Source organism: Colobus angolensis, unplaced genomic scaffold (genome assembly GCF_000951035.1).
Source record: "Colobus angolensis palliatus isolate OR3802 unplaced genomic scaffold, Cang.pa_1.0 Scaffold94, whole genome shotgun sequence".
NCBI lineage: Eukaryota > Metazoa > Chordata > Mammalia > Primates > Cercopithecidae > Colobus > Colobus angolensis.
Window position 1 is genome coordinate 518,923 of NW_012123376.1, and position 23,920 is coordinate 542,842.

Below are 23,920 nucleotides of genomic sequence, written 5' to 3' on the forward strand. Positions count from 1 at the left end.
AAATCCTACAGGGTGGCAGGCAAGCGAGTGAGAAGGGGGAAGTGCCAGATGCTTATCAAACAACCATGAGAACAGCACGGAGAAACCTGCCGCGTGATCCAGTCACCTCCCATCAGGTCCCTCCCTGGACACATGAAGATTACAATTCAGATTACCTTTCAAGATGAGATTTAGGTGGGGACCCAGCCAAACCACGTCTCATTGTGTTTTGTAATTTATTATTTTTAACCCTATATTCACATTTCAGTCTCCTACACCTTGATCTCACTTTTCTTCACTTATCATGTTGCCAGCCACATGAGGTCATTTGTATAAAAACCTACTTTAACCATGCCCTTTATTCATGGGTGGAATCATCACAGTCTTTTCCTAGTATATTTCATATGTCAATGGGAAATAATTGGTATATTAATTATCTATTGCTGCATGACAAGTTACTGAGAAACTTGCCGGCTTAAAACTACAAACATTTGTTCTCTATGGTGTCTGTGGGTAAAGAACTCATGCACAATTCTAGCTGAGGGTCTCTCTCAGCACTCATCTAGGTGGGTCAGGGCTTCAGTCTGCACTCAGGCTTCATTGGGGCAGGATGCTGCCCCGCTCACTTATGTGGTTGTTGCAGATTTCAGTTTCTCACAGTGATTGGACTGAGGGCCTCAGTTTCTCACTGGTTGTTGCTAGAGTTTCCCTCAGTTTCTTGCCATGTGGCCCTCTCTAGAGGGCAGTTCAGAAGATGATAGCTGCTTCGGAGTGAGCAAGAGAAAGACCAGGCAAGATGGAAGATACAATCCTTTTGTAATCTATTTTAAACTCAGCAGAATGATAACATCTAGTCAACGTTATCCTATTTATTCAACAGTAAGTTGAATTACTTGATCCAGTCCATCTTCAAGGGGAAGGGATTATACAAGGGCCTGGAATACCAGGATGTGGGGATTGTTGAAGGCCATTTCAGAGGCTGCCTACTAGAATTTTTTAGGGAAAGGGACAAAGACTTTAGGCATGAACACATTCTCATTTTACAAATGTAAGTACTTTGACACAAAAATTTTTAGTGTTTATTTAAATATCGCTAAGGTATTTCTCCTTTTTTGCAACAAGATCTCTCTGTCACCCAGGCTGGAGTGCAGTGGCTCACTGGAGCCTGGAACTCCTGGGCTCAAGTGATCTCTTAGCTCAGCCTCCCAAGTAGCTGAGACTACAGCCACATGCCACCATGCTTGGCTAATTTTTAATTTTTGTGGAGATGGGATCTCACTATGTTGTCCAAGCTGGTCTCAAACTCCTGGGCTCAAGCAATCCTCCAGCCTCAGACTTCCAAAGTGCAAGGATTATATGTATGATATCAGCCACTGGGCATGGCTGATACTTCTTAAAAATATATATATTCTCAAGGTTCTGATCACTTGGCAATGAAGAGAAATTTGGCAGAAAAGAAAAATTTGGAGTGAACCAGGAAACCTGATTGCTACTTCGAGACCTAATATTAACAAAAATTCATGATATGCTTATGCAAAGCTTGTAAACTCTTTGGACTAAAGTTTCATTTTCTGTAAAATCAAGGGGGTACTTCCTATCAAGGGCTTTTAAGGTTTTTTGAATGCAACCCGTAATAAAAAAATGATTTTACGTGGGGACCAATCTGCTGCATACATATTTGGAACCGGTTCACAGATAATGGAAACAAAAGGTTCAGATAACTGAAACAAAAAATAATGAAAAAACAGTATTTACTTTTACAAAATACAAAACTTTTTGGTATTTTCCTTGACATTCTATTTTATTGACATACTTTATTTAATTTAATTTAAAAAAATGAGTTGACCCAGTTAAGTGTTTTCATTACCTTCGAGTGGATTTCAATCCTCAGTTTGAAAGCACTGTGATTTCTACAGCTGCTTCCAAAACTGCAAGACAACTCTAGGATTATTTGCTGTATCTGTGAAGATGATGAAAAGAGAAGGGTATCCATTTCTCCTTTGCCTTAAGCACCACATTGGCCAGTTATTAGCAAGCTGTCTGCCTCTCCGCTATTACCAACATGCGTGCACATTACTTTGGTAAAGAGGTCATGGGTAGCTATTTCAGAAAGCTAATGGCTGCATGGCACAAATAGCCCTTGGCTTTGCCTCAGGCTATCAACTCTCTCAAAAGTTCTTAATCCCCCCAAAATGACCTTTTTTTTTCCTATTCTAGTAGGTTCATGGGGTTATTGATTCTGTCACATATATGTTTTGCTTTGTTCTCTGGTGCATTATATTTATTCCTCATCCCTGTGGATGCATCACAGTTGGTGTTATGGGCAACGCCAAGTTCATCAGGAATATTCACTGAAAAGGAACGTTTCCTAGATGGGGGCCATATGTATGTAGATTCTAAAATTTTTCACGAAATTATTCCTAATGCAAGAGAAGCACAAAATCTGTGACAACTCGCTGAACAAGTCAACTTTCATTGAAGATTTCTGCTTTAGCTTAGATATTCATGCAAATTTTGAACTCTATGATATGTGCTTATTTTAATAGCTAATCAATGTTTTACATTATTTATGAGTCAATTTGTAATTGACTTTAACTTCCGTCACTTTTTAATCTCAGAATAAAATTTATGTTCCAGGAGGCTGCACCATGATTTTCCTTGGCTGAATGCAAAATACTCCAAGGAATTTTGAGAAGCATGAAACGTGTTTTTTTTTTTTTTTTTCCATATAATCCTCATAATCACCCCCATGAAATAGGTTTTATTTTTCAGATTTAGCAGATGAGGATTAAGAATCTCCAGAAAGTTAAATAATTTATAACAACATTAGAACTTAAAAGTAGCTCTGTATCTACAGCTCTTGCTTGCCTTATCATATCATAATGCCTTTAAACCTTCAGGAATTGAAGAATGCAGATAATTCTGAAATATTCACTGCAGAGAGTTAAAGGATCCTATATATATCCAATATAAATACTTTGCATTCTGAGATAGAATATACAAAAAGTAAGAGAATTAAGACACTTGCTCCTTCAAAGAAGGAACTTTAGTATACCTGAAGATCACTGTTTTCTTAAGTAAGGTTGAGGAGAAGTTTAGAAGACTATTATGAAGATGAAATATCTGAAGTCATAGGACATAAATCGTGTTATAGGAACTAGATTGCCGATAACACAGATTTGATTCAGACGATGTTATGGCCAGGGACCATGAGTTTCCAGATTTCTTCTTTGTCAGTTTTCTCTACCCAAGCTGAATTTCTCTGATTTGCTCCAAATCTAAGTGTAGAACCGTAATGCATAAGAATCCTATTTGCAAAAAAGTAAGATCAGCTTGGTGCGGTGGCTCATGCCTGTAGTCCCAGCACTTTGGGAGGCCGAGGCAGGCAAATCAACTGAGTTCAGGAGTTGGACACCAGCCTGGCCAACACGGTGAAACTTCCCTTCTCTACTAAAAATATAAAAATTAGCCAGGCGAGATTGTACCATTGCACTCCAGCCTGGGCAACAGAGTGAGACTCCAACACAAAAAAAAAAAAAAAAAAAAAAAGCACCAAACACCCTCTGACTTTACTTACCTTTCCAACTGCTTGCAGCCCTCTCAGTGGTTACAAGAAGGTATAGATATACCTGTTACATGAAAAAAGAAAGCTGGAAATGAAAGAGCAGAAAGAGTGGGTTCACGTGTTTTAAAGCATGTCATACTTCTAAACCATTATGAGATGAAATATTGAAATGGATGTCAAAGTGGACACTCTGTCTTAGAACTCTAATTCATATATCCCTATATTATCTAGTATTTTGTTAGCATTTTTTCAGGATTTAGCTTTTGTCTAATGTCACACTAGATACATTTTCCCCTCTATAGACATCTTATATCCATAAAGATTTCTTAGCCCGATTTGTATCATCTACAAAATAATTACTGGTCCTAATTTCCTGAGAGCCAAATAATCACTGCCATATATTTTTTGTTCTGGCGTTCTCATAAAAAAATAGGAGGCCTTTTTTTTTTAACCTGTAAAGGTCACCTTTCATACCACTTCTCAAACACCTTCTCCAAAAGAAGGATGGTACAAATATCTCATCTCATTTTTTCTTCCTCCTCCATTGTCTTCAGCATGTGACTTTTTTGACTTGGTAGTAAAATGGCTGCTGCACTGCCAGGCATCCTTGAAAGAAATTCAACTGCTATGTTTTTATCATTTTGCACCTGGATGGTAGACATGATGCATGAAATAGCAGGCATCTTGCTACTATGAGGACAAAAGCCAAGAACAGAGGAAAATGGAGCAGAAAAAGCAAAAAGCCTGGTCCTTGGTGACATCATGGAGTTACTGTACCAGCTGTGACTGCCAACCCAAGTTTTTTTTGCATATAACTCTATAGATGTCTAAGATTTTAAACTTAAAAACTATCCTTATATGTCCTTTACTAGTCACATTTCCCTTCCTTCTATCTACAAATAACCATTATCCTGACTTAAGATAATCATTCCCTTACTTTATAGCTTTAATACCCATATATTAGCCTTGTTTTTTGTTGTAACTTCATAAATCAGAATTTTGTTTTCTGTGGCTTGCATTGTTTTCTCAACATTATGCTTGAAAGATTGAGCCATGTGAACAAATACAGCATTTCATGTAAATACAGGATTTGGCTGGAATTTATTTTGTAATGTTGTATGCATTCCATATAGCATGTAGCTTTCATTTATTTCCATTTCTATACAACATTTTCTATAGCATGTAGTTGTAGTTCATTTATTTCCACTGTTGCACAGCATTCCATATAGCTGTACTTCATTTGTTTTCATTGCTGTACAGTATTCGTGTATTACATACTGTCCTTCAATTGTTTTCATTGCTTTGCAGGATTTCATTTGTGAGCATTCAACAGTTCCTTCAATGGACATTTGGTTTGTTGCCACATTGGAGCTATTGTGAGTGATGCTGCTAAAAAGGTTGTTGTACGTGTCTACTAGTGTTCCGTGTGCAAGTTTCCCTAGGGTATATACCTCGAAGTAGAATTGTTGGGTCACAGGGATTGTGTGTTTTTAAGTTTATTAGAAAATGCCAGACTGTTTTCCCAAATGGCTATCTACTTAAGCTTCCTTCCATGTATATGAGAAGTCACATTGTTTCACATTATTTTATTCCTTTACTCCTCCGTATCTACTTTTTATTTTACAGTGAGTGTATATTTACTAACAGAAAAGATGTTTTCCTAATTTATTTTTTAAAAATTTATCCTTACAGAGAGAATAAACGTTGTTATTTAAATATATATACATAATGAGTTTTTAATCCTTTGAAAATGATGCAATTGAGCTTACTGATGCTTAACTATGACTTTAAAATATACTTATGGCTCTTTGCTCCCACCCCAAGTTAACTGATCGCTTTGTGTCTCTGATATAATGCACACATGAAGTACAGAGTTTTTACCAGAAGTCCCTGATAAATAACTAGGACAAGGAAAAGGATGTGAATTCCATTATCTGATGTGGGGATAGTAAGAAATTTACTTCTCCCTTTCTTTTCTGCAATAAAACTGCTATGTGGCAACTGTGGAGAATTCTTGAATTGTAAGATAAATGGCTGTGATTTTTGTAGAGTGTTGGTATTTAAACAGTAGCATGAACTACCTCAAGGCTTGAGAAAATAAAGGTCTTGTTCTCTCTGGAGAGCACTGTCTCATTTTGGAAAATTATCTATTTCTGAAATGTGCACTGCTTTCCAATGCTCTGGCTGGACTAAGAGCTGCAGTGAGGATCCGGGAACCTTTACAGCAGCAAAAACAATTTGTTTCAGACAGGCACAACACAATTAGGAGAAACAATATTTTACTTTGGAAAATATCTCCTTATGATGTAATCCACGTAACAAATACATTGATTTAGATGTGTTTATTTATAATATGAAATACAACTTTCCTTGAAATGTTCCCTTGATGCATTCAAAGTTTTAAAAACTTGTTTGACACACATCTATCCTCTAGATCAGGAGACTATATTTTTTAAAAAAGACGTATTTTATCAGTTCAATTTTTATAACCCTCAATAAGTAAATACATATATACACCTATATGTATATAAATACATTATTTACTTATATATACTATTGAACTAATATAATTAAATAGCATAAAACATACCTGAAATAGAAATTTCAAAACAGAAAAAAAGCTGAAAAACATTAGGTTTTAAATTTTGGTTTTTTATTACTACAAGATGCTTTTGTATTCATAAAAATGTGTTAAAACTAGAGTAATATAGTTGGACATTTTTTTTTCCAAACTAAAAAGAAAGCTCCTTTTAACACTTCATGATATAGTAACTTAAGGTCTGATTCTGGGGCTACTTATTTTGGTGATAGAGTTTAAGAACAAAAAGTATGTTTTACAAATATATATAGATTAAATAGTTTGTCTACTAAATAATAAAATGTATTTTTATCTCTTACCCTCATTTTTGCAAAGCATTTGTTAAAAGTAGAGTGACAAGTGTCCATTTATTCTAATGTTAAACCCTGTATGTGCTGTATTTTAATAATTTAAACTGATATTCATTCTCTATTGAGATTCTATTTGGAAGCTGTTAAAACAGGTTAGAGAGGCCTATTTCTGAGTTTTTCAAGTGTTTAAATAAGATTTTCTGTGAGACCTTTTAGTATCATTTTCAATAACAAAATCCCATAAATATGGAAACATTTTTAAACATCAATTTTTGAAATATTTATAGCATGAGTCTCCTTTAAATAAAAGGACTTTTTGACTTACTGTTTAAATATTATTTTTACCTTGAAAGTACAGATTAGATAGATTAACTTTTTTTTTTTTTTTCATCCCCAAAAACATTTTCTGGGCTGGGTGCTGTGGCTTACCCCTGTAATCTCAGCACTGTGGGATGCCAAAGCAAGAGGACTGCTTGAGCCCAGGAACCCCAGACAAACCTGGGCAACATAGTAGGGCTCTCTCTCTACAAAAGGTTTTAAAAAGTTAGCCACATATGGTGACATGTGCCTGTAGCCCCAACTTCTTGGGACTCTGAGCAGAAGGATTGCTTGAGCCAGGAGGTCGAGGCTGCAGTGAGCCATGATCACTCTGCAGTACTCCAGGCTGAGTGACAGTGAGATCCTGTCTCAACAAATAATTCTGGGTAATATATTGCTGATTACTACTTTTCATCAAATTAAAGGTTGGCAAAACTGACACTTTTGCCTTTTGTAAAGTAAAAATACACAAATTATTCTTTGATACATCTTTTAAATACATTGCAATGAAATACCCAGTGATTGTGTGTGCTTTAAAAGATGCGTATGTTCATTCCCCATGCAATTAAATATTTTAAGTATTTCTCCATGTTTAACAATAAACCCCCTTTGGTGGTGCAAAGCTGGGGCACCCCCTAAAGATAGGGTCCCTCTCTTGCCCAGCTTGAAGGTTCCTCATTTGTATTGTATTACAGGTGATCAGAATTGTGCAGCAGGTGGTGATCTAGCTGGCATCTTGTAGCATTTTGTGCACTTTGCTTATGGTTTCAATTACTTGCTGCAGTAACGTGCCTCAGAATGAGGCAGCGGATGCATTTCACAAGCTGGAGTATCTCTGAGCTCTGAATGCAGATTCCCATCTCCATTCCAGTCACAGGCATATATATTCTATGAATGGTTACATTCAGACCAAACAACCATCCTCAGTGGCTCACAAAAAAGTAGTTGTTCATATATTTCATTACTGAAACAGCATATAGCAAATACCATAGACTGAAACATAGCACAATCCATAGCTTCATCCAAAAAACCAAATCTCCCACAATGTGTGATTTGTGGTTTGTTTCTTTTCACCTCCAGCAATGTTTTCTGTGTTCCAGCAGTATGTGTTGAAAAAGAAATGGTTTTAGATCATCTCTCTATTATTTTTAGCCCATTATTGCAGTCCACTCTACTATCTATTGCAAGAAGGAGACTTTCTTCATTGGTATGTGGAATTTGATTTTCACAATGAAGTGAAAGAACCTTAAAAGAGACTTCAAACAGTTGCCATAGATTTAATAGAGAAATTTGATAAAATACTGCAGTGACGATGACATGACTTTTTCCTTTAAAATTGTCATGGTCTGTTTTTATATCCTGGCTGTTCATTTTTGAATGTTTTTATTAATATGATGGTTTTATACTATTATTACTATTTTAAAGCCAAGAGTACACGTTGAATGAGATTAGCTTATCAAGTGTAAGTATACACACACATATTCCAAATAGTCTTCTTGATTATTTCGACTTATCCGATGGTCATTCCTTCTAAGAGGGCAATGTAGTCCAATGGAGATCTCAGATAAGGAGGGGAGATGTCAGCTCTGTGATCTGATTATTTACTTGAGCATGAGTGATTAGTTTTAGTTGCTATTGGTAGTTCCCTTGCAAGAATATTTAAAGACACCTGTCTGTTTTGAGCGGGTTGGCTTCCTTCAGTTTCATCAAAATTAAGTGATATAATTATGAATTGATTTAACTTGGCCCAGTAAGCTGCAATCACTTGTAATTATTCAAAGAGGAGATATGATGAAGATATCACTGTTAGCTGTGTTTAAAAAAAAAAAAAAACTCTACATTTTCTTTGTTTTGCCTTAATGACTGTGTATCTCTAGTTCATATTTCACTTTCAGCCACTAATTCACCAGGTCTTTACATCATTTTCAGAATCCTGAAGATACAGTATCACTCTCCTAGTGTGTTTTTAACTTAGCCTTTCTTTTCAAGGAATTTACAGACATACCCTTTGTAATCTTAGAATTTTTGTGGTTGCTTATACATCTATTTCTCTATTTTTAGGATACTTACCCTGATTATATATCATAGTTAATACCTATTATACAAAAATTGGAAGACTAAAGTATAAGGAAGGAAATTTAAAAGGCCCATTATCTAACCACACAGAGAGAAACTGACTTTTTGTCAATGCACACAACAAATAAACATTTGTCACTATATATTATAATATGTTTATGTGCTGTTTTGTAACTGTTTCCCTCTTCTTAAAATATTGTATACATCTAATCATTCCTGTGGGTTATTTTCTCCAGGAGGCTGTACCCACTTACATAATTTTTAAGTGACTGCAGTCTTGCTGACAAGGCTCCACAAGAGTCTAGCTTAATTTTGTGGCTAGGCCATAATTTACAGAAAGTCATGCAGGGGATATATCATGCCAAATTAACTATGGTTTCTTTTTGATTAAACATGAGACAGGAAACATTATAATGATCTTTGGACATTCTTACAATATGGGGCTACCCACTTATGATTATGAAAGGTCTTGAAACTCAGAAAAGTATTTTTAATTTGGATAACTTGGGCAAAATGTGGTTGATATTTTGGGCCAAGCAGTGCTGTGTGATTCCTCCTCAGCTTCGTCAACAAAGTTTTGGAATTATTTTCTGTAGTCATTTCACAAAAAAAGTCTTGGCATGACATTAGACAAAGCTCTACATGCCTTAGTAAATGACAGCAAGTACTGATTTGAAGGAAGAGCATTTAGTGACATGTGTAATGACAAGAAATGAACTAATTGTCGCAGTGCTGGAGCACTTCCAGTGATGGATAAATTGATGTCAGGCTGTCCCAAAGATCTGATTTTCAGATTGGAAAATTTACCTTCATGATGTATGCAAAATATATCTCTATTACCAAACCCAACTCGTTTATAAAAGGACTAGAGACATCTGGTGTGATAAGGAACTGTCTTACTATGGGAATTGAGTTAAATGAGGGTAGAATGTGGAAACAGCAGTTAAAGGGGAATCCTCTCTCTATGACTAACTTTACTTTTTTTTTTAATAATCACTCACTATATAAAACTAGATTTTTCTACTGGCAAAATAGATATCCTAGTATTTTCCAATGAGAAACATACACAGGAGCTAAAAAAATTACTGACATTAAAATTTCAGGTAAATACAGAGGGCCATTTAATTGCTAATGATATGCTTTATGTTTTGAATATGTAATTTTTGATGGCATGGCATGAAACAAATGTAGTATCCTCCAGGATGGTAATTTGAGGGCAGAAATAAAGAAGAATAATATGCCTCATTCAACTTATTGGAGAATTTGAGCTACATTAGGTTTATATTACCTTATAGTGTGACTTAGTATGCCAAAGAACCCAAAGCAATTTACAAAAACCAAATTCTTCTCAATTCTGGTTGACCTATCCTGTTCTCATAAACTGGTCACTTAAAATGGTCTACCCTAGAAAGCTTCGATGTTTAACATTGACAGCTGATGCTAAAGTGTCATAAAACTTAGTTTAAGCATCTGTATCCAAAGTCAACTTACTCAAATAAAATGTACATATACAATATTTTGTAACATATGTTAATATAAATATATATCTTCTCACACCAGTCAAAATGGCAATCAGTAAAAAGTCAAAAAATAACAGGTGCCAGCGAGGTTGTAGAGGAAAAGGAACACTTTTACACTGTTGGTGGGAGTTCATTGCAGCACTATTGACAATAGCAAAGACATAGAATCAACCTAAATGCCCATCACTGATAGACTGGATAAAGAAAATGAGGTAAATGTGCACCATGGATTACTGTGAAGTCATAAAAAGGAAGGAGATCATGTCTTTTGCAGGGACATGGATGGAGCTGGAGGCCATTACCCCTTAGCAAACTAACGCAGGAACAGCAAACCAAATGCTGCATGTTCTCACTTATAAGTGGGAGCTACATGATGAGAACACATGGACACATGGCAGTTGGAGCAACACACACTGGGGGCTATCAGGGTGGGGGGATGGGAGGACAGAGAGGATCAGGAAGAATAGCTAGTGGATGCCAGGCTTAATCCTTCGGTGATGGGATGATCAGTGCAACAAGCCACCATGGCACACATTTACCTATGTAACAAACCTGCACATTCTACACATGTTCCATTGAACTTAAAAGTTGGAAATAAAATTACGTGTGTTATATATTTTAAAAGAATAACATGACACATATATAAAAAACATATTCAATGACTACTTATAGTAATAACTATCTTTGCCTTATTAACATTGCCAGAAAATGATTGTTAATAAAAACTTGAAATATGAAGATGTCTAAATTTGATAAGGAAGTGAAATTTATTAAGATTATGGAGAAGAGAAATACTGTTAACTTCTCCCCAAAAGGGAATTCCATATGAAACATAGCTCTCTCTTCTTCCTTTTATCCGTTTTTAAAACTCGGAGTAAGGACGGCCATTCCCACTTTCCACTCTACCAAAAATTCTGCACCAGAGTGAGGGTCCATAATGAAATTTACCAAACTAGAAGGGTGTTCACTGATAGTGACATCTCTGATGTATTTCCTCTGAATTTCTCTGTATAATAACAGTGAACTTTTCATAGCAGTAAAATGTATTTGATATTGAATTAAGAAGGGATATCCTCACAAAGTCACTTCCTTTTCCCTCTCTTCCCGAGGATTCTGTCAGCACTGATTCCCTGTCCCTTATTTAAATACTTTACATAAGCAATTACCTTGCAAGAGTAAGTTAAAACATTGCCCATGTTGGCAGGTCCACATGCTTGAAGTACAGATGTGGCAAAGATGGAGAAAATTTCCAGATTCTTTGTATTAAAAGTGTGTATGTGCCTATATGGGGTGTTTTAATGAGCAGGTGGAGCCAAATGGATGATTAACAACAGACAGAAACTAATCGGTTTTCTAAGGGGTAGTCACTGCTAATACTAGGTTTTCGTGCAAGTTTGGGGCAATGGCTAATGGCTTGTAACAATCTGAGAAAGATTGAGCAGCGAGTCAGGAAAGATTATGCAAATATAGCCCTTGTTGATAGCAAAAGCAGGATTATCTGGGCAGAGAGACATGTTAAAATTAAGAAATTGGTTAAATGATGTAAAACCCTCCTTATTATCCTTGATTTGATTATACAGAAGTATCTCCGTTGCTCTTTATTGTTTGGTGGTGGTTGATTATTTCGGTGGTTTTCGAAGAACTCTGGAGCCCTGTGTGTTGGTGGGCAAAGACAAAGCAGAAACAACGTGTGGAGAAAGAGCATGGAAGAAGTATCACAGAAATCAGACTACCCAGTTAGGGAATTGGGAGGAAGGAACTTGGGACACAGCAGTAAAAGGAAATTTCTGATTTCTTTTTCCAGAACCCTTGCAGATCCTTCTACATTTTTTTTCAGTGTCTCCAACTGCTGACATTTTGGAAACCAAAGCCAAAAGCAATACATCAAATCAGCAGCTCCAGGCAGAGGACTGTTTCAAACCAAAATGATGTTTTAATCTTTAATCAAGTAAGAACGGCATGTTGTGAATGTTTCTAGGGAGTAAATTTACTAGAGCTGTAAGATTGGCCCAACTTAGGTATTTTGTAGGGATTTGGTTTCATTTTAGTCCCTGGTCAAAACAAAACAGCACTGTATGCAATTTATAAACCAAAATGAAGCATAACACAGTGTAGACATTCATCATAAGTTCTTTTATTAAAACTCCTAAAGTTTAGTCCAAATCTGTAATCAGATCCTACATGTAGAGTATGCCATTACACTGAGGAAGTGAAAGTAAAAGGTTTTAGAAACAAAAAACCAAGGAGGGCAAAGGGGAGTGCTATGATTTTTCTTTCCATGAAAAACATGTAGTACTGTGCAACTGATTTCAGCTGAAAACTGGGGGAAAGCATTGCTTGGATGGTTCTGTTTGTCTTGAGTCCTTCAGCTTTCCCACTCATGCAGAGGTAGATATTTCCCTAGGTGGTTCTTCTCTGTCCTGTATCACCAGAGGTGACCCCTCTGTAGGCATTTCCTAGCAGTTAATGATTGGCTAGTTTAAGGGCCCTGGGTTTTGCCTCTGGCCCTTAACCCACATCTCATTAACTGGCAGGATGTATTTCCTTTCTGTTATTTACTTTTACATATTCTTAATAGAACAGAAGGTACCTTGGCTGATGCAGACAACATTACCCTTTCAGCATCTCATTTGTAAATAACCCTGTTATGAGTAATGGGAAGTGATCCAGCTGGTTGTAAAAAGACACAGGTTTAATGGGCAATTCCTGGTGGACTAATGGTTTTGCTGGGGGGAAAAAAAAAAATCGCACTTGCAGGACACATTGCTCCAGTGTTGGTTCTGAACATAATGAGCCTGCATTCAGACAGAGATACACACACACCTCTCTGGAAGTTATAAACCTTGAAATATACAGGAGGAAAAAATATTAAAACATATCTAGCTCATTTCTCTCCCTAGAGACAAACATTATTCTGTCTGAACATCATTCTTTCCTCAGGTTCAATAATTTCCAGGTGCAAGGTAGAGCCACTTTTACATACAATGTATTGCCCCTTTAAATTTTTGCACCAGGTCCATACAACTTATGTATGTACTGCGGTAATACAGCCACTGTTGCCTTCTGTGGTCATTAGAGCTCTGCCTTTTCCTGATACTTGAATGGTATCTGATATGGTAGTTCATGGCATTTAGTTCATCAAAATTTGGTACCTGTTTAACTTGATGGCCTAGTATTTTGTGCTTACTTACTGCAACTGAACAAACATTTCTGGGGTACTCACCATAGTGCTAGATTTATACCATATATGTCTAATACCTACTGAAGCCAGGCACCATGTCTGCTGCACTATTTTATCCCCTGGACACAGTGCAGTGCCTGGTGTTGGCTACTATAGCACAGTAGCTAAGGGTCTGTGTTCTATTTCAGCACGGCAGAATCTCTAGCTCAGTGACTTGGGCAAGTTACTTGACCTTTCTGTGCCTCAGTTTCCTCATGTAAATTTTGGAAAATAACAGTGTCGACATCAAGATTGTATTAGTCTCTACTGAAATAACCTATGTTAAGTGCCCAATGTATTCACTGGCTTATTGTTAGCATCACAAATGTTAAATATATTATCATTTAGAGTAGGTGCTTAATGTATTAGGGTCTCTAGAGGAACAGAATCAATAGGATATGTGTGATGAGAGAGAGAGAGAGAGGGAGAAATATTGATTTTAAATAATTGGTACATGGAATTGTAGAAGCTTCCTGAGTCCAAAATCTGATGAGGTAGGACAGCAGGCTGGAAACTCAGGGAAGAGATGCACTTCAAGTCCAAAGACAGTCTGCTGTCAAAATCCCTTGTTCCTTAGGGGAGGTCAGTCTTTGTTCTATTAAGGTCTTCAACTGATTGGGTGAAAGCCACTCACATTACGGATTACGGAGGGTAATCTTCCTTACTCAAAGTTCACAGTTCTGAAGTCTAGAAGTCCAAAATCAAGATGTCAGCAGAGTTAGTTCCTTTTGAGGCTGTGAGAGAAGGATCTGCTCTGGGTCTTTCTCTTTAGCTTGTAGGTGTTAATATGCTTGTTATGCCTCTTCACATCTTCTTCCCTCTATATGTATCTGTGTCCAAGTTTCCCCTTTTTATGAAGACTCCAGCCATGTTAGATCAAGCCCATCCTAATGGCCTCACTTAAATTTGATTACTTCTGTAAAGATCCTGTCTCCAAAGAAGGTCACATTTTGGGGCACTGGGGTTTAAGATTTCATTATTTGAATTTTGAATGGATGTGATTCAATACATGATAGTTCTGTATTTTCTGTAAAAAAGTTTCTGTATTAAAAATTGTCTGCTTTTAAAATGATATTATGTGGCTAGAATAAATTGGCATTATACTTGACCCCTAAGAACTCAGTGTTATATTTGAATAAATATACAAAGCAAACAATTCCTTAAAATGTGAAAAAAGTGAAAAAACCTTAAAGTTAATATAAATAATATGAAACAAGTATATCTGATGGCAGTGACATTTATAAGCATGAAGGATAATTATGCTGAAAGTTTTAAATTAGAAAAAGCTACAGTTATCTTTAAAGAAGATTATAGATATGCTGATATTTTAAGTAGGGCTAAAAGTTATAACCACAGTTCTATTTCTAATTCACTCTGTCATTTTGAAATGAAATGGTCATCTATAAAACATTTCATATGGGCATACATTCTATGATTTTTGGTAGACTTTAAAGAGATTTTATACCTGAGTAGAAGTCACTGATACGAAAGGTTGCCTGGAGTCTCATATTGTGAAACAGGTTGGAATCAAGCCAAAGAACATCCTGCCCAGACAGGGTGTAAGTGCTCAATATGAAGCAAACGACAAAAATGAGGGCAGGATGGAGATTGGGAGAAGACTAATCAGTGCTTACACGAGGCAAAAAAATGGATTTCGTGACTCTCTGGAGATCGCTTTAAAAATCAACTTAGATTCTAAAGAGGTAGTGGCCTTATCACATGCAGTACACAGTTTTATGCTGTGGTTTTACACTGTTTATATGAGTGTGGTGCTTCATTGATTTATAAGACTGTGCTAAGATTATGATGACACTGGGGGAATATCATACGTGCCACTCACTTTGATTTAGACCTGTGTTAATGGCCTTTTCAAGAAAATATACTGAATGTTATGGGACTTGGGGGAGTCTTTGTCTTGTCCTTTTTGGGGGGTGTTCCTATTGGCTCACCTAATTGTCATTCAAGAATGAATTTTCTACTCTTAGTTTTACCCTTTTTGACAGCAACATTATTCTTTATATCTTTAAAGTGTTATTCAATTGTAAAGGCTTAAAATGATAGGTGTAAGCACCACCTTGAAGCAACATAGAGCTATTTCTACCTACCTGCAACTGAGCTCAAGTATTTTTGAAATATAAATAAAAATATTTTATATCAAACACAGAGCAGCATCCAAATTCCTGCACATTTCATACTTGTATCTAATCATCTGCTGGTGCACAGTTATACTTCCATGGAGTTTCAGGACTTTCCCAGATCTGACCTTGTCTGGTCCCTTTGTATTCCCTTTCTCCTCTATGGGATTGATAAGTGTTATCTGTAAAAAGGATGCTGTAGTGTATAAGTGGTATTGAGACCTTCAGAGATTTCCTCTTTAATGCTATACCTTGTTCCATCTTGGTTTTTCTATTGGTTAACACTCTATATCTGTGTGGCATACCTTTCTCTTGCTTGAAAGACTGATAAACTGCCTGATTCCTTACTCTGGAACCAAGGGCTCTCTTCTCTGGAGCCTAGTCTTGCCGTTTTCTCTCAAACAGAATCGTTGTGAATTATAGAACAAAAAAGAAACTTGTTTAGTTCTGCCCTAGAGCCTATGACATTCGTGTGCCCCTTGTGATCCAAGTTTCTATCAAGCGTTGCCTGGCACTAAGTTTGGGCAGTTCTGGCCAAACACAGTAAATTACTTTTCCATTTCTCCATAGGAAGCAAAATGGCTCATACAAACAGACATCATCATCATCATATACATTAATGTGAAACGGTAAATTCATTATTGCTACAAAGATATAGATATAGCATATCAAGAGCTAATCAGTAGTTTTAATTGGGGCATCCTTGAAGGTTGCGTTTGTACCCTCCATGAGCTGACCATACCATTGTACTCAGTGAGTGACATTTGATTGATTGCCTACCCAGCATTATCTACCTTGGCTCCTGTAGGATCCTTTTAAATGTGAGGGATAAGGTGACTTCCTGGGAGCCTAGTCCAATCTTATTTCTTTTGGCTGGAAAATTTTTGGGGGAAGAAAAAAGAATTTTCAGTGTTTAAAAAACAAATGAGCTTATAAAAATCTAAATTTTATACTTCTCTTCAGAAATTAATAGCAATAGCAACACTGCGCTGCTATCCCATTATGCTTAATTGGCTGGAGCTGAGCAGAGACTGAGGTCTTTAAGGACTTGCTGTCCATGGCTTGTCATGGGTCCACTTACTCATTTTTGTTTACTTCTTGGCTGCTGTCAATGTAGCATATTCCCCAACAGAGGGAATATCTAGTCACTTTTGGTGAAATATGCCCCCTATCACTAGTTATAGTTGTACTTTTTCATGTCCAAAGACATTAATTGAGCATATATACACACACACACACACGTATATATATACATGTATATATATATAGTTCCCTTTAGTTATATCATCTAAATATCAAATTGATTTTGTCTTTCTCTGATCTCCTATCATTAGACCATTTAATATGCTTTCCTCCTTGTACAATTTCCAGTGTAATATTATTGACAATGTCTTAAACTTTGAAAAAAGCCCTCTTTTAGTGAAATATAAATATTAAATTTCTTCTACATTTTCTTATGCAAGTCTAAAAATGTAAAGTCTGTTTCCAGATAATTCTTCTAATAACTTCGGAATTTCGGATTCTGAACTATAGGGCACTGTGTATTTCAAGGTTAATAATAACTTTAACCCATATTATGTGCCTTTATGCCAAAGAAAAATTGATTTCCATTTAAATAAAACCTCAAATATTGCAAGAGAAAGTGTTTACCTATTATAAATGTGTAGCAGTAATAGCAGTGGAATACCAGGGTAGAGAAAAGATTGGTCATTGCTAGGTAGTAATTGGAAATATGAAAAAGAATATAGCATCTGAACTTCCAATGGCTCCTGTTCGATTTAAGCACTGGATAAATGTGCACAAAACACATCCTAACCAGCCTTGCCTTTCTCAATTAACCTTCATTAATTGATCATGAAATAACTCTGACCTAAATCAATTTTGATCAAGTCATTTTCAGAGGAAGATGTGCCACATCAGTATTTGTAAACAATAATAATCAGATTTTCTCTTTACATTTCTAAAGAACCCTTTTAAATATAGGGCTTCAGAAGTAATGGAAATGGGACAGAGAAGCATGGTCTCAAAAGAGATGGCACCCTCCTGGATCACTGTTAGAAGAGTGCAGGGGAGCTGGGTAATTGGCAAGGAGCCAGGCACTCCTGGTATCTGACTTTGCTGCCCCTACTCTGCTTTCCTAACCAAATAATTTTATTTCTACTGCTCACTGGAATGAAGTAGAATTTCAAAGAGCAGCATACAGGACCTCTTTCATCCCAGAGGCTTTCTGAGGCAAAGAGTGGGTGCTTCCTGCCAAAACAGGTTTCTCCTCTGATGTTACTTAGTTGCTGAATGAAACTGTGTTGAAATTACTGCAAACAGAGGAGCAAGAAGTGTGAGTGCTAGAAATGTAAGAAGTTGGAGTATTTTTTTCCCTGCTCCATGTAGGATACCTGCACCCTTGCAAATGAGAGAAAAATAGTGATTTGTTCTCTCTCTCTCTTTCTCTCTGTCTCTCGTGTAGGGTGTGTGGGGTGTGTGTGTATGTGTAGTTTTGCTTTCCAATACTCATACTTGTCTGATGCTGCTTTAAATGTTTCCCTGCCTGGGAATACTATGGGATGGATGACAGTGAAACAAAAAAGCAAGGGCTTTCATTTGATGTACATCATTGTGTTAATTGGGAATCAGGTGGTGTGCTTCCTGAAGTAAGCAAAGAGAAAATAGTATTTATGGAAGCTGTCAATGTACAACAGGTACACTTCAGCTTTGGCCCTGTGCGAAAAATAGTAGAGATCCTATTTCAAGAAATTTTAGAAAATTAAACCCTTCTTTGACTAGTAGCTTGTCAAATCTGATGACTTCACATATGAAATAAAAAGAAAAGCAGACTTTCTTTACTGATGAGCTCCCCACCCACTCTCCACCACCACATTCTTCCAACTCTGTTGCCCACCTAGTTTAAGGTTCTGGAATTGTCCCACTTGTAGTTATTTTCTGATTCTAATCATAATATAATGGTTACCTCTACAACCTAAGCTTTTGTTTTCTTAACTGGAATAAATAGCAATCAAGCCTGTTAAAATTAGTCTTAATAAATACCTTTAACTCGACATTATTTCTGTATGGAGCTGGCCCAGTACTTACATAGGTAGCTCAAATGTCCAAGAGCTAAGGATGAATGTTCTGGTCTCAGTAATTATTATATACACTGTCTGAATTTGTTATGTAATTACTTGATATTCTGCTTCATTTTGACTGCTAAGACTTGGCCTTTGAGCACTTGGCATTTTGCTCACATAAAGGAATCTACAAATGCATCCCTTGGCTAATAATTGTAATAGTACATGATGGGGTGAATTCCAATTAGACAATCCACATCTTTAGTACACTAGGGTCAAGAATTTCAGGTAGCAGAATAGTGTGTTTATATTATTAATATATGCAGCTTTGAAATTGATTATTGTAATAATAACTTAAAAAATTAGGATAAGTAAAATTTGCAGTATTTCCTTTTTATGTTGAGCAAATGTTAGTTTTTAAAATTTTAAGATAGTATATAAATTAATCTTTAGGGTTTTGATTTTCTAAAATATGTGGCTTTTTGTAAATAAGCAGTTTTTTGGGAAAGGCCAGAGGGTCACAGATGTGATATTGAAGAATGAGAAAAGTTGATATAAACAACTCTTTACCTCTGAGAATTGTCTTAAGACTATCTTTTTCTTTAGGTGTGCTCATATTCCCCTCCATTTCTCAAACTTTTTATTTTCTTTTGCCCTGAGACCTGGAAAACTGTAACAGGAAATTACCTGACTGAAATGGTTTTTATATAGATTAACCTGTGGTAGAAAGATACATCTGTTTATATATGATCTCTCTACTTATCTACCAACAGGTATTTAACAAACATTTGTTACATTCAATGATCTTTGCTGGATGCTATTGAGGAAAACAAAGGAATTCCACACAGCATGTGCCTAGATTCAGGGGTCTACAATTTGATAGAGGGAGGGTAGAAACTTTCTCAGGGTAGAGGTTACAGGAATGTTAACTTTGGCCAGGCATAATGACTCATGCCTGTCATGTCAGGATTTTAGGAGGCCAAGACAGACAGAGGGCTTGAGCCCAGGAATTCAAGATGACTCTGGGCAATGCGGCAAAACCCCATCTCTACAAAAAAATACAAATAAAAAAAAAATTAGCCCAAGGTGATGGCATGTGCCTTTGGTCTCCGATACTCCAGAGGCTAAAGTGGAGGGATCACCTGAGCCTGGGAGGTAGAGGCTGCTGTGAGCCATAATCGTGCCACTGCGCTCTAGCCTGAACAACAGAGTGAGACTCTGTTTACAAAACAAAACAAAAAGAATGTTAACTTTGAGCAACAGAACAACAGAATTTGATTATAAAGGATGAGACCATAGTTATATAAATAAATGATTGAATAAATAACTCAATGGGAAGAAAGAAAAAAGTCTCCTGTATAGAAAAATTGCTGTCCATGGGCGGATCACGAGGTCAGGAGATCGAGATCATCCTGGCTAACCCGGTGAAACCCCGTCTCTACTAAAAAAAAAAAAATACAAAAAAACTAGCCGGGCGACGTGGCGGGCGCCTGTAGTCCCAGCTGCTCGGGAGGCTGAGGCAGGAGAATGGCGTGAACCCGGGAGGCGGAGGTTGCAGTGAGCTGAGATCCGGCCACTGCACTCCAGCCTGGGCGACAGAGCGAGACGCTGTCTCAAAAAAAAAAAAAAAAAGAAAAAAAAAAAAAGAAAAATTGCTGTCTCTCTCTCTCTCTCTCTCTCTCTCTATATATATATATATATATATTCCATTTCCAGGAGGTAGATCTTAATTCCTCTCTCTTTGAGTATAGGCTGAACTTAGTGTTTGGATTCCAAAGAACAGAGGACAGAACTGATAAAATATAAATCTTATAATGAAGACTCCTGAAAGACACCGTCTTAACTAAGTGACCAAAGTTTCTATTACTAGTGATAAGTCATGTTGATATCATGTGGCCCCTGGTATCTATCTTATCATGAGAGAACGCCTTACCTATGGGTAAAAGGTATAAAAATTATTCTTTCTGTAATTCTACTGTAATTGGGAGAAAACACCAGAGAAACACAAATTGAAGAATATTCTACAAAATACCTGGGCAATACTCTTTTTGTAAGAAAAAAATTTCCACTTTAACTCTTTGCCTATTACACTTCTACTGGTCAATACTCTTTAAGACTACTGGGTATATACCCAAAGGATTATAAATCATGCTGCTATAAAGACACATGCACACGTATGTTTATTGCGGCACTATTCACAATAGCAAAGACTTGGAACCAACCCAAATGTCCATCTGTGACAGACTGCATTAAGAAAATGTGGCACATATACACCATGGAATACTATGCAGCCATAAAAAAGGATGAGTTTGTGTCCTTTGTAGGGACATGGATGCAGCTGGAAACCATCATTCTTAGCAAACTATCACAAGAACAGAAAACCAAACACCGCATGTTCTCACTCATAGGTGGGAACTGAACAATGAGATCACTTGGACTCGGGAAGGGGAACATCACACACCAGGGCCTATCATGGGGAGGGGGGAGGGGGGAGGGATTGCATTGGGAGTTATACCTGATATAAATGAGGAATTGATGGGTGCTGACGAGTTGATGGGTGCAGCACACCAACATGGCACAAGTATACATATGTAACAAACCTGCACGTTATGCACATGTACCCTAGAACTTAAAGTATAATAAAAAAAAAAAAAAAGACTCTCAAGATCTTAAAAATTAATGATCTGTATGGAATGGAGAAACTGTTACAGACTAGAGGGAGCTAAAGAGGCATGACAAGTAATTGCAACTTGGTAACCTGAATTGGATCTTAGAATAGAGAAAAGATTAATGGAAAAACTACTGAAATTGGAATGTAGTCTGTAGTCTAATTAATGGTACTATCCTAGTGTTAAGTTTTTAGTTGTGACAAACATACCCCTAATTAACATTGTGAGGGAGTGGGAGAAAGTATATATGTACTTTCTAAGCTATCTTTGCAACTTTCTCCAGAATAATAAAACATTTGTTTAATGAACATTATTATTGTTCAACTGTGTGTTACTAAGAGCTACTAATACATATTTTTTGAGATAGAGTTTCGCTCCTAGTGCCCAGGCTGGAGTCCAGTGGCTCAATCTCCACTCACTGTAACCCCCGCCTTCTGAGTTCAAGCGATTCTCCTGTCTCAGCCTCCTGAGTAGCTGGGATTACAGGTGCATGCCACCATACCTGGATACTTTTCATATTTTTTTTTTAATTTTTTTTAGTAGAGATGGGGTTTCATCATATTGGTCAGGCTGGTCTCGAACTCCTGACTTCAGGTGATTTGCCTGCCACAGCCTCCCAACATGCTGGGATTATAGGCGTGAACCACCGTGCACAGCCAAGAGCTACTAATCTGAAGGGAAAGTAAAGTAAGTGAGATGGCTTTTGGGGGAAATGAGCTATAGGATAGTCCCCAAAGGATGGGTAGAATTTGAGGCTCAGTCACTGCTTCTTTGAAACCGTGAAGTTTTGTCTCAGATATTTTTCTTCTAATCTATTGAATAAGGCAGAATTCTCATAAACACTGGCTCAAGTTTTAATACCAAAGCAAAGTAATTTTGAGTTAAGTTTAAGAGTGCTGAGATTAGCTAACTCCATCCATGACTTCATTTATCCAGAGTCCCCTGACCATTGTCCAAATTGCAGGACACTTCTTCCCCTTCCTGAACTTCCACCTTCCACTGTTCCTCTGTTCATTGATTCCACTGTGCTCTCTGCATGAAAATTGTCTGCATTCTTAGCTTGATCTTTGACTGTTCCTTTCACCTTGAGGCTTTTACCGAATAAGGCGTCATCCAAAATCAAAACTTATCATTTACCTTTTCCAGTGTGCTTTCTTTATTTCCCACTACTTCAGAAGAAGTTGAAAACCACTCAGACCCATATGGATTTTAAACCATTTATTTCATACTTTAAAAGGAAAAAGTAATTATCATATAGTATATTGAAACAGAATACTGTGGGAAAATGATGAAAAGGTAAATACTCTTTCAATTAGTTTAGATTAACCCTAGTACTAATATCTAATAACAACAGTGAAAAAACATATATAATTTCACTTATGTATAAGATGCAAAGGTGCCAAAAAAGTATGTATAAGATGCAAATGTATATATAAAATGCAAAGATGCAAAAAAGTATTAGCAAATGTAGGTAGCAGTTTATTGAAAGAACAACATCATCATAATCATAAATGCAGAAAGATTCCTCCTTTTTAATGACTGCACATTCCATAGTATTCATGTACCACAATTTATTTAACCCTCTCTCTGTTGGTGACTATTTGGGGATTCTCTTAATTTTGTTGAATATGATAATGTAATATTAAACATTTTTGTACATATATCCTAGTGCACATCTTTAGGAGTTATGTTAGGAAGTGGAATTAGTGACCACAATGATATCTGAATAACAGTATAATATCTACTTGATAAAAACACTTGGTAATCTAGAAGAGAAAGAAAAATGTCTTAATTTGAAGGAATATATTAATGAATAGACAAACATACTTAAATTTATATAAATTATGCAAGAAACCTTTTAAAAACTAAAAATTATATAAAATATGCAAATAGCACTGTGTGTTGTAAATATTCTATTAATAAAAAAAGTTTAGCAGGCTGGACTGTAGCAATCTGGACTGTATTAAAACATGAGTGTGTAGATGGATAAATGTATAGGCAGATGTATATGCACAATTTTAAAAAACAGTATAATATGCTATTCTACAACTTAGATTTTATCAATAACATATTAAGCTCCTTCTGTATTAGTACATACAGTTCTTTCTCATTCATTTTTAACACTTGCATACTTCAAAGTACAAATGCACTGCAAGTTATTTAATTCTCCTTCTACTTGGGATATTTTGGGTTTTCTCCATATTTTATTTTTATTATAATGTTGCTTTGAACATCTCTGCACGTCTCTCCTAATGTTCATATATTTTCAGGGTGGATATCAAGAAATGGAATTTGTAGCCTAAACAGGATGTGCATATTGAATTTTGGTAGATGCTGTCAAACCCCTTTCATAATGAAAGTGTCCATGTATACTACACTGATAGTTTATAAGAGTACTTGCTGCGTCAAATCATTGTCAGCACTTTTTACTTTATGATAATCTGAAAGGTGAAAATGGCTTCAGGTTGAGAAGCATTTGTATGTGCT